This window comes from Pseudochaenichthys georgianus, chromosome 19 (assembly GCF_902827115.2).
Source record: "Pseudochaenichthys georgianus chromosome 19, fPseGeo1.2, whole genome shotgun sequence".
NCBI classification, from domain to species: domain Eukaryota; kingdom Metazoa; phylum Chordata; class Actinopteri; order Perciformes; family Channichthyidae; genus Pseudochaenichthys; species Pseudochaenichthys georgianus.
Genome location: NC_047521.1, coordinates 11,986,959 through 11,999,685, shown reverse-complemented (window position 1 = coordinate 11,999,685; position 12,727 = coordinate 11,986,959).

Below are 12,727 nucleotides of genomic sequence, written 5' to 3'. Positions count from 1 at the left end.
GCGATACACACCACAAACCCACTAAACTGATTACCCAAGATCCTCAGCTTGAAGCTTGTTGATTGGATGTTTTAGCCGCAATGCACGCTGGGATATGGTGTTGATATGATATGGAGATATGATATCCGACAACGAAAAATAAAATAATACCTAATTCAGAGTGTGCTTGCTTTTCTCTTTGGAAGTCATCACATAACGGCATTGTAATACACGGTTCGGCTGCATTACATATTACACATCTGCCGTAATTCTTTATTTATAGAGAGAGACAAACAGGAGAACTGCTGCCAAAACTGAATACTTGACGTGGATCATAAATATATCAACAATTAAACAACATCTTCAATTTCTTTTCACAAAATACGTCTCCTTGCAGTATCAATAGTAATTCGGCTGACTTTTATATTTGATCCAATTGGTATATAGGTTATATTTACACCATAACGGTGCACAGCTGATCGAAAAGGACTTGTAGTTTTTAAAGATATTACTGATTTTCTTTGAATATAAGAATCTAAATACTGAGTTGATAGAATAGTCAGGGGATTTGGGTGATGGGAGACACATCTATGGAATCACAATTTCAATAGCTTACTATTAAATGACGGATAGCCTATGCCTTTCTGTCTGTGATGTTTTACAAATCAGATATTAATGTGTAGAAGTAAAACAAGAGAAATAGTATAGCAATATCCTGTAAAATTATGTAAAAACATGAATAAAACTACACATCTTCAGATGTTATACATAAGTGTCTACACTAATAATACAAAGTTATTATTAGTATGCTGTGTGTACCTTGTGTGCACCGCCTAGTGGTTAAAGCATGTTATTGAATTATTTTTGTTGAATAATCTTATTTGATCAAAACAATATTAAGAGTACATACTTTCATAGGGGGAAAGTAGAAGGTCAATGATAGAAATATAGAATATAAAAAGTCAAGAAGATACTAAGTGATCTCTACAATAAAACAGTTTAGTGCTGGATGTACAAAGATATTAATAATAGGAGGTTAAGCCTGACAAAGTACTTAACGTCTAAAATATTGCTTTCCTGCAATGTTAACTATGTTGAAACACTTATTTTAAATGATATTATACACATTAATTATACTCTTATGTATGTAGATAGAATAAGAAATGTGCAGAATATGACAGTTTAATGGTGGAGGTATACAGTACACACATATTGATAGATGTCTGTTGAGGAACCTGCGACCCAAGTTGTGTATAAGATCAATACACCTTAGAAAACCTTGAAATCTTGAAAGGGATATGCAAAATAGCCATTATACAGTTTTTAATTAACTATTAGTAGAGAATAACGAGTAATGAATATACTTTATAAAGATCTGCATAAATGTTTAGTCTTCTCAAGCACCAACTATCAAATATCTCTCCTGATTGTTGGCACTTGACAATCACCTTCCCTGAATTGTATTCAGGTGTAACTAAAGTCTGCTTTAAGGGTTGTTTATATTCCACATCATTAATCAGAATCTGCAAAGTAACTAAACTAAATGTAGTGGAGTAAAAATACCAGGTTAACCTCTGAATTGTAGTGGAGTAGAATTACAAAGTAACAATGAGCTGTCGTGTGGGTATATATTAATGCTGCCCATTATGGATACAAGCGATGTTCACCCATTTAGTAATTACATGTTTTAAATGTGTACACAGACTACACACCAATGTGTTTCCTATCGCCTAAACCTCCAGGGCTGTACACAGTTTAATACTGTCAACTTCTACATTTGGGAAAAACGTCTTTTAAAACTACAATTCCCAGTAGAGACGTGCCATAGAGAACATGTTGCGAAACACAATAGCCAGCATGTGTAGTTCTGGTGGGGCGTTCGAGTCCAGTTTTGAATAGTCTGCCGTGGTTTCGTTCCATTTCAAAGAGCTTGACGCTCGGCGTAACCTCGGCGCAACATCACGGGGTTTGTCAACGGGACTGTAGTCCCAAACGATAGCTGGGGATTATGGGTAGTGTAGTGTCTTGGGCCATCCTAAATCTCGAAATGTCCCGTCTGTTTCTGGTGACTTTATTTACGGCTAAAAAGCATGCTAAAATGCCCAAGATTATAGAATTAAACGAATAAATAAAAACAAGGATAATTGTGTGCTATTGTTGAGTAAATAACAGTGTGTTATTTAGAAAAGAATAACAAATTAGAAGGAAGAGATTTTAAAAAATACAGATTTCAGTATTTTGAATCTCTAAACCCCATTTCTTTTCCTCAAAGACGACAAAAAAAGTCCGACATTATACGATTTAAAATAAAAACAAATAAATAAAAAGATAAAACACTGGCATGTAATACGTTAGAATAAATAGAATGGTTTTGAATAATAGATGACAGTAAAATCTACTTCACTTTACAGCCCCGCCCACTTTTGGGGAAACCAACGCTGTCATTTGAACGGCGATCAAGCCTGAAGCCACAGAGCTATTCTGTTACTGTCCTTTCTTCTTAGAGGAAGTACAGAAACACGTAACTCTGGATTTGTTTTAATGTTTGAGGTGCAATGAACGACACAGCAGCTTTTTGGCATGTTAAAACTATTATGTTCTGCCTCGCTCATGAGAGTAACAGCTGGCGAAATTACAGCCTCGCCTACTGATTTTAATTTAACCATATATCGAGCCCGATTGTCGATTTCAAAGGTGTGCTCTAAAATGATATTTATAAATGACTATTATCATCATTATAAGCAAGACAATAAATGGCAAAGATATGTAGAAAATAAACGTATTTCAGATACGTTCATAAGGAACGTAACCTGGGAGAAAACATGTTTCTAGAAGATATGTAGAAAATAAACGTATTTGAGATACGTTCATAACAAACGTAACGTAAATACGTTTCTAGCTAAACGTAATTGAGAATGCAGTTTAGTTCTGTGGGAACGTAATTTTTAGGAGACAGGGTTGCTCTGGGAGGCTACATAGTTTCCTGTGAATTCCTTGTGTATGTTCAATATGAAGCCCGATGAGAAGCGTCCTTGGACAAATATATCTATATACAAAGGTAAATAAAGAATAGAAGTGTATTGACAAAGTACTATAAAAAAAATGTATGAACTAGAATGAAACTCGGAAAGCGCAGACCTCTGGCATGGCCAATGGCACAATGACATGACCTCGAATGGTCAGATTTCCCAAGATAGGCATTTGTTCTTCTGACTGTGTGTTCATGAGCAGTCATTTGTAATGTTAACGTAACAATATTGACATTTCAAAGATGTGTCATGATATATTGCTTTATACAGTAGAGAGCTTTCTAAACCAAAAATAAAAAGTTGATGTTTCCAAACTGTTGTTTCGACTTGAGGAGTCGTGAATTGTCAGTAAGAAACACATTTTTCCCACACCACATGAATGCAGCACAAATGTCGTAACCCCTCACAATCTTAAAGACAGCCCAATGTGAGTCTTAATTCAAATTCGACACGTGATTCTGAAAAGTGACGGGCTCTTCCTTGAACCAACCTACACACTTTCAACAGGTTTCATGAAAACATTATCCAGCTACAAGACAGACAAACGGAGACACAAATCGAATCTCCTTGGTAGAGGGAGAAATGTTGCTTGTAACGGAGATAAACTTAAGATGTATACATCACAGTAGCCTTGTAGTTTCTAATTTCCCATTTAAAACAGAGTAAAGGAAATTAAAATTAAAATGCAGGTAATCCCAAGTGCCACCCTACTTGCGCCACAGTCCTAAAACCACAGCATGCCGCTATTCACTGTGCAGCCACTGAACCACATGAAGCCAGCAACCACTGAGGTCCCAACAGAGTTAGCACAAATGTTCTGAAATGCTTGCTGAAACCACAAATGCTTGCATTTCTGACTGAAATAAAAAAATGAAGGAGAGCAGAAAATATTTTTACAGTGTGTGTGATCTGGATTATATTTGTTTTCCAAGGGAAATTCTGCAGCGCTAACCCTCATCTATTTTTGGAACAGATATTGGTTGGATTTTCGCACACTGCTGCAGTGACTAGTTTGAAATGCAGCTAAGGCAAGAATAGCAGGAGTACTTTTTCGTAGGAAAGCTTGAGTGACTAGTTTTACTTTCTCTGAGGGTCTGTCACCAAGGATTCACACTCCATCCATCCATCCATCCATGCAATGAGCCATGAGTCTTCTTCGTTATCTGTTGAATGCTTGCTTCATTTGCCTGCTCAGCCTAACCTTGTTTGAGGGGATTTAAGGGGCGAGATGGCTAATCCCAATTTTGAACATGAATCAGCGTCCAGGGGGAAGGCCTCCTGGATTCGCAGCCTCTTTCTTATGATAATGGTCCAATCAGTATGGCCGGAATGATGAAAATGCCAACCAGCTTATCTCAGTGGGACAGCTTGGCGGTGGGGAGGGAGGCCTGTCAGAAAGACAACAAGAACCTGTTTTGAAATAAGGAGCTCTCATTTCTGCTAGCGAGTTATAGCAGTAGCTGCACGTTTGTTGATGTGGAGTGTTTACTGTTGGCTGAGGTAAAACCGATACAAACCAAGCTGCGGTATGATTGTGTATGTCGGTATTTGACACTGGGGCTCACATTTCTGAAATGGATAACTGTTGACCAAAATACCTTTGTTATTTGAGGCTCGCCCATGCTCTCAAAGCGAATGCAAAAAATATGCTTAATACAAATGCATTCGTTTGCCTCCAGGATCATGTATCTTGGATTTTCTGTGCTGAAAACCAAAATAATTCATGATGATTTTTCTGTGTGTGTGTCCGTCACTTCCCATGCCAATCTTATGGGTTTGACAACAGGTACACGATCAGCGGCTGGTGCAAGGGTTCAGTCGCATAGCGGATACATTCGTCAATGGGAGGTATGATGGTATTTGGCATGAATGAAAAGTGTTAATTATCTGTAAGGTAGGAGTTCTTGGCAGCTGGGAGGAGCAGAGGATGCGACTGGATGGGAGTTGGCTGTGTGTCCCTCACTGTACATGCAAGCTAGAGTTACAGTGAAGGCATCATGCCAGATGAAGGGGCTAAGCAGGGGCCAGTGTCTGTCTCTCTGCTGGGGCTTGGAGAGGACTCGAGCTGGACTGGACACACAGCTGTTCCTGGCCGCTGTGCACCAGACACTGCGGCGTCCAATAAAACTACATGTGCTTTTGTGTCTGTGTTAATATTTGTCTTGTTGGAGTTGACCCCGTTTGCGCTCACATCCAATTACCAATATGTGCGAGTAAGCGAGCAAATATGTATGTCCAGATTGGAATGGCCCCTCTCATTCCCCCACTGGGTGATGAGGGATAGCATTCTGTGATGTGGTCGCTAGAGCCTGTAACATATCCACAGACTCCCTTAGGGCTGCAGCTCTGTAATGAGAGGCCATTATCACTGGAGAGGACACTGCACTGGAGATAAGAGAAGCCCAGCCTGCAGGCAACCAGCACTGTTCACTATCCAGGAATAGCCACATGACGCTTGTATCTCCAAATTCAATTCCCATCCGCTTTCCTCTCTTACATTGTATCAAATGTTCCAGGCGTCTCGGTATTTCTCTCCTCTTCGACTGATTTTTCTTTCCTTGTACTTCCCGAGGATTGGCAGGGCCCAGTTGGGATTGCCCTTGTCAGTCGGTGGAAGTGTATAACAAGCAAGCACGTGATTATGAGCCCGTTCGCCCCATAAAATAAAGCTTACTCCATCAGAGGAATGGCATGTACAGTGTGCCAGCGGAGCTCCGACCCATGAGCTCATTTTCTATTAGCGTAAGTGTGGAGTAGAGATGGACACCATATCCGTACAGGAGTGCATGTGTTGTGTTTGTGACCTTTTGGCCTGATCGAGTTACATTATGTGTGACATTTTACTGTGACTTCATGGACATCATCATTAGCACAGGGTTGCAATCGAATACGGGTATGAAATTCAAATTGTCAGAACAAAAACTCCTATTTCAAGTAGCTCTTTAAAGCGGACTGAACTTGGATAACAGATATTTTATAAACCCAGAAAGTCTGGTCTTAAATAAAAAAAATGAAATATCGGCTTTCCGTTCATCATCTGTCTTAGTTTTCCTTTGAGTTTTCTTCTCAGCATCTTCTCTGAAGTATCCTCTGAACATTTAAATCCTTCTCCATTTATTATAGGCTGAGAGGGGAGAGGATCTGCCTCTGTCGACTTTCATTTGCCCTGTCGGACAGCATTTGCATAGACTGAATCCAAAATACCACGCTGTAACGACAGTCATACAGAAGTGGATTTAGTAGTGAAACTCTACTTAGTGGATATAGAGGAAGCAAGCTGTTTTCACAAGAAGTGGAAGGAGCTGAAGTCCTTTCCATTCTCTGTGTCCTTATCAGCTGTGCTCACAAAGCCGGGCCTCAACACTCTGAACTCGAGGGAGGTAGAGTGCAGTTATAAAAACATATATGTGGCTGGAACACTTCAGTTTATAAATTAAGGCAAAAGATCGGAAAGGAAAGTTATTCATATCCAGATGTTTGGGTGTTTCTGGGCAGCACATTCAGAATACTGAAATGAGTTGTCATTCCCAGTCTGTGAGGCTGCAAAGTGTTTTCTTGTGTCGAGCTTTCTAGAAATAATGTTCCTGATATTTTATCAGCAAATTTGAATCACTTTAGTCCATGTTTATGCTGGTACCACTTTTCAAGAAATGTTACCAAGGCGTTTATCACATTTACTAGAATGGGATGGATGTACGAACAACCCAACAACATAATGCCATAACAAGAAGAAGTTGCATCCCTTATATAGAGACACTTAAAAAGTGTTATGCCTGAAAGCTGAAGTGTGGATTTTTGGAATAAATATACGTAAAATCTCAGAGTAGCTCGAAAGGAAAGGAAAAGTGACGATATCCTTCAAGAACAGTTAGGCGATTCGACTGATTCTGATCCGTGTTGGCCAACATCTGGCTAATGCAACCTGGTTCACGGGGTCCATATGATGCTTCAGTCTGTTGGCCCTCACCCGCTTGGAGTGAACATGAACTGCTGTCTCACTGCTTACTGATTAGACTGTGCATACATTAATACCAGCAGCTGACACATCATCAGCGCTGGCTTGGTGAAACAGAAGACAGGTGTCTCTCTGGCATGACTTTCCACAGTGTGTGTGTGTGCGCATAATACTGAGAGAAAGAGGTCTACAGTGTTAATCTGTCAAACTCTGCCATGCTGTCTACATTCAACTGAATGTTCATCAATCACATGTGTCCGGTGAGCACACACACCGTACCGTGCCAGCGCGTCTGCCTTAAAGTGACTCCGGCCACCCGCCATCATCGTCCTCTCCTCTGGCATATGTGGCACCTGCCCCACACACACACACACACACACACACACACACACACACACACACACACACACACACACACACACACACACACACACACACACACACACACACACACACACACACACACACACACACACACACACACACACACACACACACACACACACACACACTAAAGTGAAACCAAATGGCCCTTCAGCAGCAGTGCATCTGCAGTCATCCAAAGCACTGACCCCAAAGGCTTTCTAACTGTGGAACACCTGGAGCTCAACGAGTCAGAAGAGGAAGGCCACATTTAAACCCGTACTCTCCTCCAAACTCCACCCAAAACATGGAATGGTGACAGTCAGTGTTTTGGGAATACACAAGCTCATCAATCATCAATTAGCTCAGATATTTATTTGTAGTGTCAAACATAAACATTTGAACACTTCACTTCGCTGCACATCCAAGCTTCCTTTTCTTCCGCTTCCATTAACGGCCGATTCTCCGTGGTGCCGCCCACTTTTACCACGCTGCAGATGCACAGCTTGCAGGGGGAAAAACACTTCCGTAGCTTTGAGAGCTGCAAGCAGGTGTGAAAACAAGCCCACGGCCTGGTGGAGGGATTTGAAAAGGAGAGGAAACGGGAAAGAAGGAAGAAGAGGTGAGGTATGTTCCGCTCCAGTTCAGGCTGTGAGGTTTAGTCTGTGGTGCTTCGTGTGGGAGAATCCCATTAATCATTTCTTCTCACTGACAGGACACACAGACACACTTACACCCACATGCATGAGCACCCACACGTCGGTGCCGTAGCCCCTGCTGCCACATACAGAGGAGCACAACCTAATTTTACCCCAACATAGCCCCCGATCATCTCTCGCCCACGCGCACCTCTACCCCATCAAACCATCCATCTTATACATTTATCTGCCCATCCATCTCCCCGCTTTGATAAGCGCTGGCAAATGCTCATGAGCCGTCAAATGTGCTTTCATTTCTTTCTCCACTTGGCAGCCGTTGAAAGAGAACACAATCTCAACACCACACCAAAGAAAACAAACTGAGGGTGAAATGCTACGTAAACTGTGAGATGACATCAAAACAAAACAGAAATGAGCACAAAAAAAGCTTTCTCAGCAAATATACTGAGCACAGAGACTCAGAGAGACTTCAAATAAACCTGCATGACTGAGAAGACTTTGTGAAAACAACTTAGTGCTAAAATATCATGTGTACATCTGTCTCGAGCTAGTTTGCCTGAGCCATGTTTAACTTGCATTTATATTGAAAGTAATTATTTTTAAATTACACACTTGGCAGTTAAAGAAATTAACACAAACTGTGCATGAGGAGATTATTTTGAACTGTACAACAAAGTGACTCATATTTAACCATTTCCCTTTATTGTGACATGAATTAAACAGGTCTGGATTGTAATGACTGATAAACTGTGATTCTGGGAGATTAAGTCAGTAAAATGGTTACATAACTTTCTCATCTTTTATTCAAATTCTGCACAGGAAATATGTTCATTTTATAAAGCCTACAAAGCACTTTTGTAGGTGCAACTATTACAGTAAAAGAAAGTGAACTTTATAAAAGTGTCATACCATTAGCCACCACTAGGGGCTATCTACTCCACAGGTTTCTCCACTTCAAAGCACCAGCTCTCCCAAGCCTCATTCAGCAACCACTTCTCATGACAAAGGATTAAAGGCTGAGTCTGTTACAGAAAGTGTATAATTCCTGCAGTATGCATTTCACTAATGGATCCATCAAAGTCCTGTCTGAGTGCGAGAAAAGAGAAGACACATTGAGCATCTGAAGCAGAGCGACCGGAGTTTTCCACATGAATCCAGTGCATATGTGCTGCTTTTCATTTCTGTGTGAAAATCAGGAATGTGTGTTTTTTGTCCATTCAAAGAGACAATGAGTAGCCTACTCTGCAAAAGTATCCACCAAGATGAGAAGGCACAATGAAACAGATATACCCTTGAAGTTTTCTGCAACGGCATGCAAACGCGAGACGAACAAATATGTACTGTATGCGTTTTAACCCGTTCTGTTACTAAGAAATCAACATGGTGTTAGATATGCCCTAGTGGGGAATTTAATAATCACAGTTTGAAGCGCATACAATAAGAAGGATGGAAACGGTACCTGAACAAGTTGGGAAATGCATATGTAAATGAGCAGGGGAAAGCTCAAGGTAGGAGAATACATCAGAGTATATTGAGGCAGACAGTGAAAACCACATGGGCAAAGAAAGTAGATCTGATTTAAAAGGGTGCCTGGATACAGAAATAAAGAGGTGGTAAACTATGAGGGAAATATGCAATAATGAGCCAGCCAAGAAGCTAAATGATGTGTAAGACCATCAGAAGAACTGAGTGGGAGAGAGGTAATGTGTTGCTGCTCTGCCTTTCACCTTTGTGTGGCAGAAACTATAGGTAAGGATTAACGAGCTAAGTCGATTCCTCCTTCCATCTGCCCCTTCAAATGGATTTCATCGGGAAATGCCTCGAGGGGATGTCAGTGCTAATTGCTTCCCATTTAGCCAAATCAAATGAGTTACATCTCACAGGGTTGTTAAAATATGAGTGGGCTGTCAGGTGCACTATGAAGGGGACTTGATTAAACCCTCAGCGGTCACAGTTTGAAAATGTCTTGCTCAGGCTAAGAATAACCAGATGTGTTGATGCTAATGCGTGGCAAATCCATTCAAAGACTGGCAATAGAGAGACATGTTGATATTAATAGTTAAACATCTTAAGGGGGAAAAAAACATTAGTAGTCAGACATTATTAGAAAAATAATTTGATGGTTGTCAAGATCTAGTTTAAGACTTTAAATCGAAAGAAAATTCCGTGCATATATCACCAGCGCTCCTCCATGGTCTGAAGAAACTGCGATTTTGACATTATTAGTACAGTAATACGTAATCAGAGACTAAAATAGCTCTGGCTTTGAGTCTGTTTTCATAAATATGAATATTACTGTGACAACAGAGAGGGAGACAAATAAAAGGCTTGGCAAAGCCATCTCTCTTTCTGCCAGTGTTATTACATGTGCAGAAATCACCATCAAACGGGATTAGGGGAATAGGATTGCGACGCTTGCCTTTGATCTGCCAGATTACAGTAAATCTTCCGCGGCACAGAAAGAAAAGTTAGCGCGCGAGACAGAGAAACACGGAGACAGGGAGGAAGGGGATTCAGCAGGGGCCCGATATCTGTGCCGTCTCTCAGTTTAGCCGAATTCTCCCCCCCTCGCCTCGTGCTTCCAGGAGATGTGGTGTGGCTGTGATGTCTAAGTCCGATGAGACACAATCGGGACAGTTGCTAGTATGGCGGCCGAGAAAAAAAAGGAAGGGAGATGGAGAGAAAAGAAAGAGGAATGGAGAGACCGTTCATTAATGATATCTGTTTATTCCACCCCCATTTTAGATCCAACCATACATGTGGATGAAGAGAGATCACATGTTCCTAGGAGATAAAAGCTCATTAGTCAGTAAACAAAACGGCACCGGCTCCCCAGAGGCTTTTATATATGATATTTGATGTAGGGTGGGTGCCACCATTTTCTAACAAATGTGATGCATTAGATTTTCAGTGAGTGCAGTTAGATTAGAGCTGCTCATCTGCGCGGAAGAACAAGGCTCGATAATAGCTCTGCTAATGACCTCCAGACAACAGCGGAGGAGTTGAGAGTGGGCTCCTGGCTAATCTCAGAACAAATGTCCCCTTCCTCTCTACATCACCACCACCTCTCTGCTGCTCCCACTGCCACCTTGACAGCATGCTCACTTATATAATGATGTCGTTTGGCGTACAAAACTCCCTCAGCTCAGTTTCCTCACAAGGAGCAGCAACGAGACCTTTAGCGTGACCGCCGTATCTGTCGGGAACCCTGAGATCCTTCAACAGTCTCGATCATTCGCCTCTCTCCGGAGCCAGCCCAGGGATGCATCTCTGACCTGCAGGGAAGGACGGGAGAAGACGACACGCAGCGGGAGAGAAAGGGGAAGTAATCGTTGGGGTGTGAATGAGAACACGACTTGTGAGAAAGAAGCTTTAAAGAGTGTTTTAGTGCCAAAGACACAGTACGGAGAGTCCATTCATAACGTCACGACAAGGCTGCCCTTATTACACATGAGTCAGTTGATCCCATGACAAGCCTCTGCTCCGCTGGCGTTGCTAACGACTCCGGATAGACCCAATATCAATGATTCTCTGGACATTAGTCATCAAGTGAGAGGAAGTCAAGATTATTGCAATGTCATTCTTAATAAATACAGACACTTTCCCACATCCTCCATCTTTTCTTTTGTAATAGATATTTTGCTCTTCTATTACTTGTCTCCTCTCTTGTTTTCTTTAATTCATCATCTTTATTCCTTGCTTTTTATCCATCTTCTTTCTATCCTCCGTCCTCTCAGACGAGTGTGTGTGCCCAGTGTGCAGGCTCTGGGGTAAATAGCTGGAAAACATTCAGACATTAATCAGCCTGTCGCCAGACAGCGCTGACATCACAGGGTTAGCAGGATAAACACACGCAGGCAGACAGCACTGCACCACACACACTCAGGTCCTTTCTATGAAGGCAGCCCGTTCCTTTCCTCTCTGCAGCAGGAGGAGCAGGTCATCAGTCTGAGTGGGACGCTAATTGGCACACAGAGTACGTGCACACACACAGGGTACGTGCACACACACACAGGGTACGTGCACACACACAGGGTACGTGCACGTGCGCGCACACACACACACACAGAGAGTATGTGCACGCACACACACGCACACAGAGTACATGCACACAGAGTACGTTCACGCACACACACACACACACACACACACACACACACACACACACACACACACACACAGAGTAAGTGCACGCAAACGCACACACACAGAGTGCGCACACGCACACACACAGAGTGCGCACACGCACACAGAGTACTACGTGCGCACACACACAGAGTACTACGCGCGCGCGCGCGCACACACACACACACACACACACACACACACACACACACACACACACACACACACACACACACACACACACACACACACACACACACACACACACACACACACACACACACACACACAGTGTACTACGTGCGCACACACACACACACACAGAGTACTACATGCGCACACACACACAGAGTACTATGTGCGCACACACACACAGAGTACTACGTGCGCACACACACACAGAGTACTACGTGCGCACACACACACAGAGTACTACGTGCGCACACACACACGTGCGCACACACACACACACACACACACACACACACACACACACACACACACACACACACTGGCTGGGCTGATCTGGCTGGCTGGAGAGGGACAGTAAACAGAGGTGACCTCATGTTGATGACCTCATAGGGTGTCCACAAGGAAAATGTGTCCACCTCCAGAGG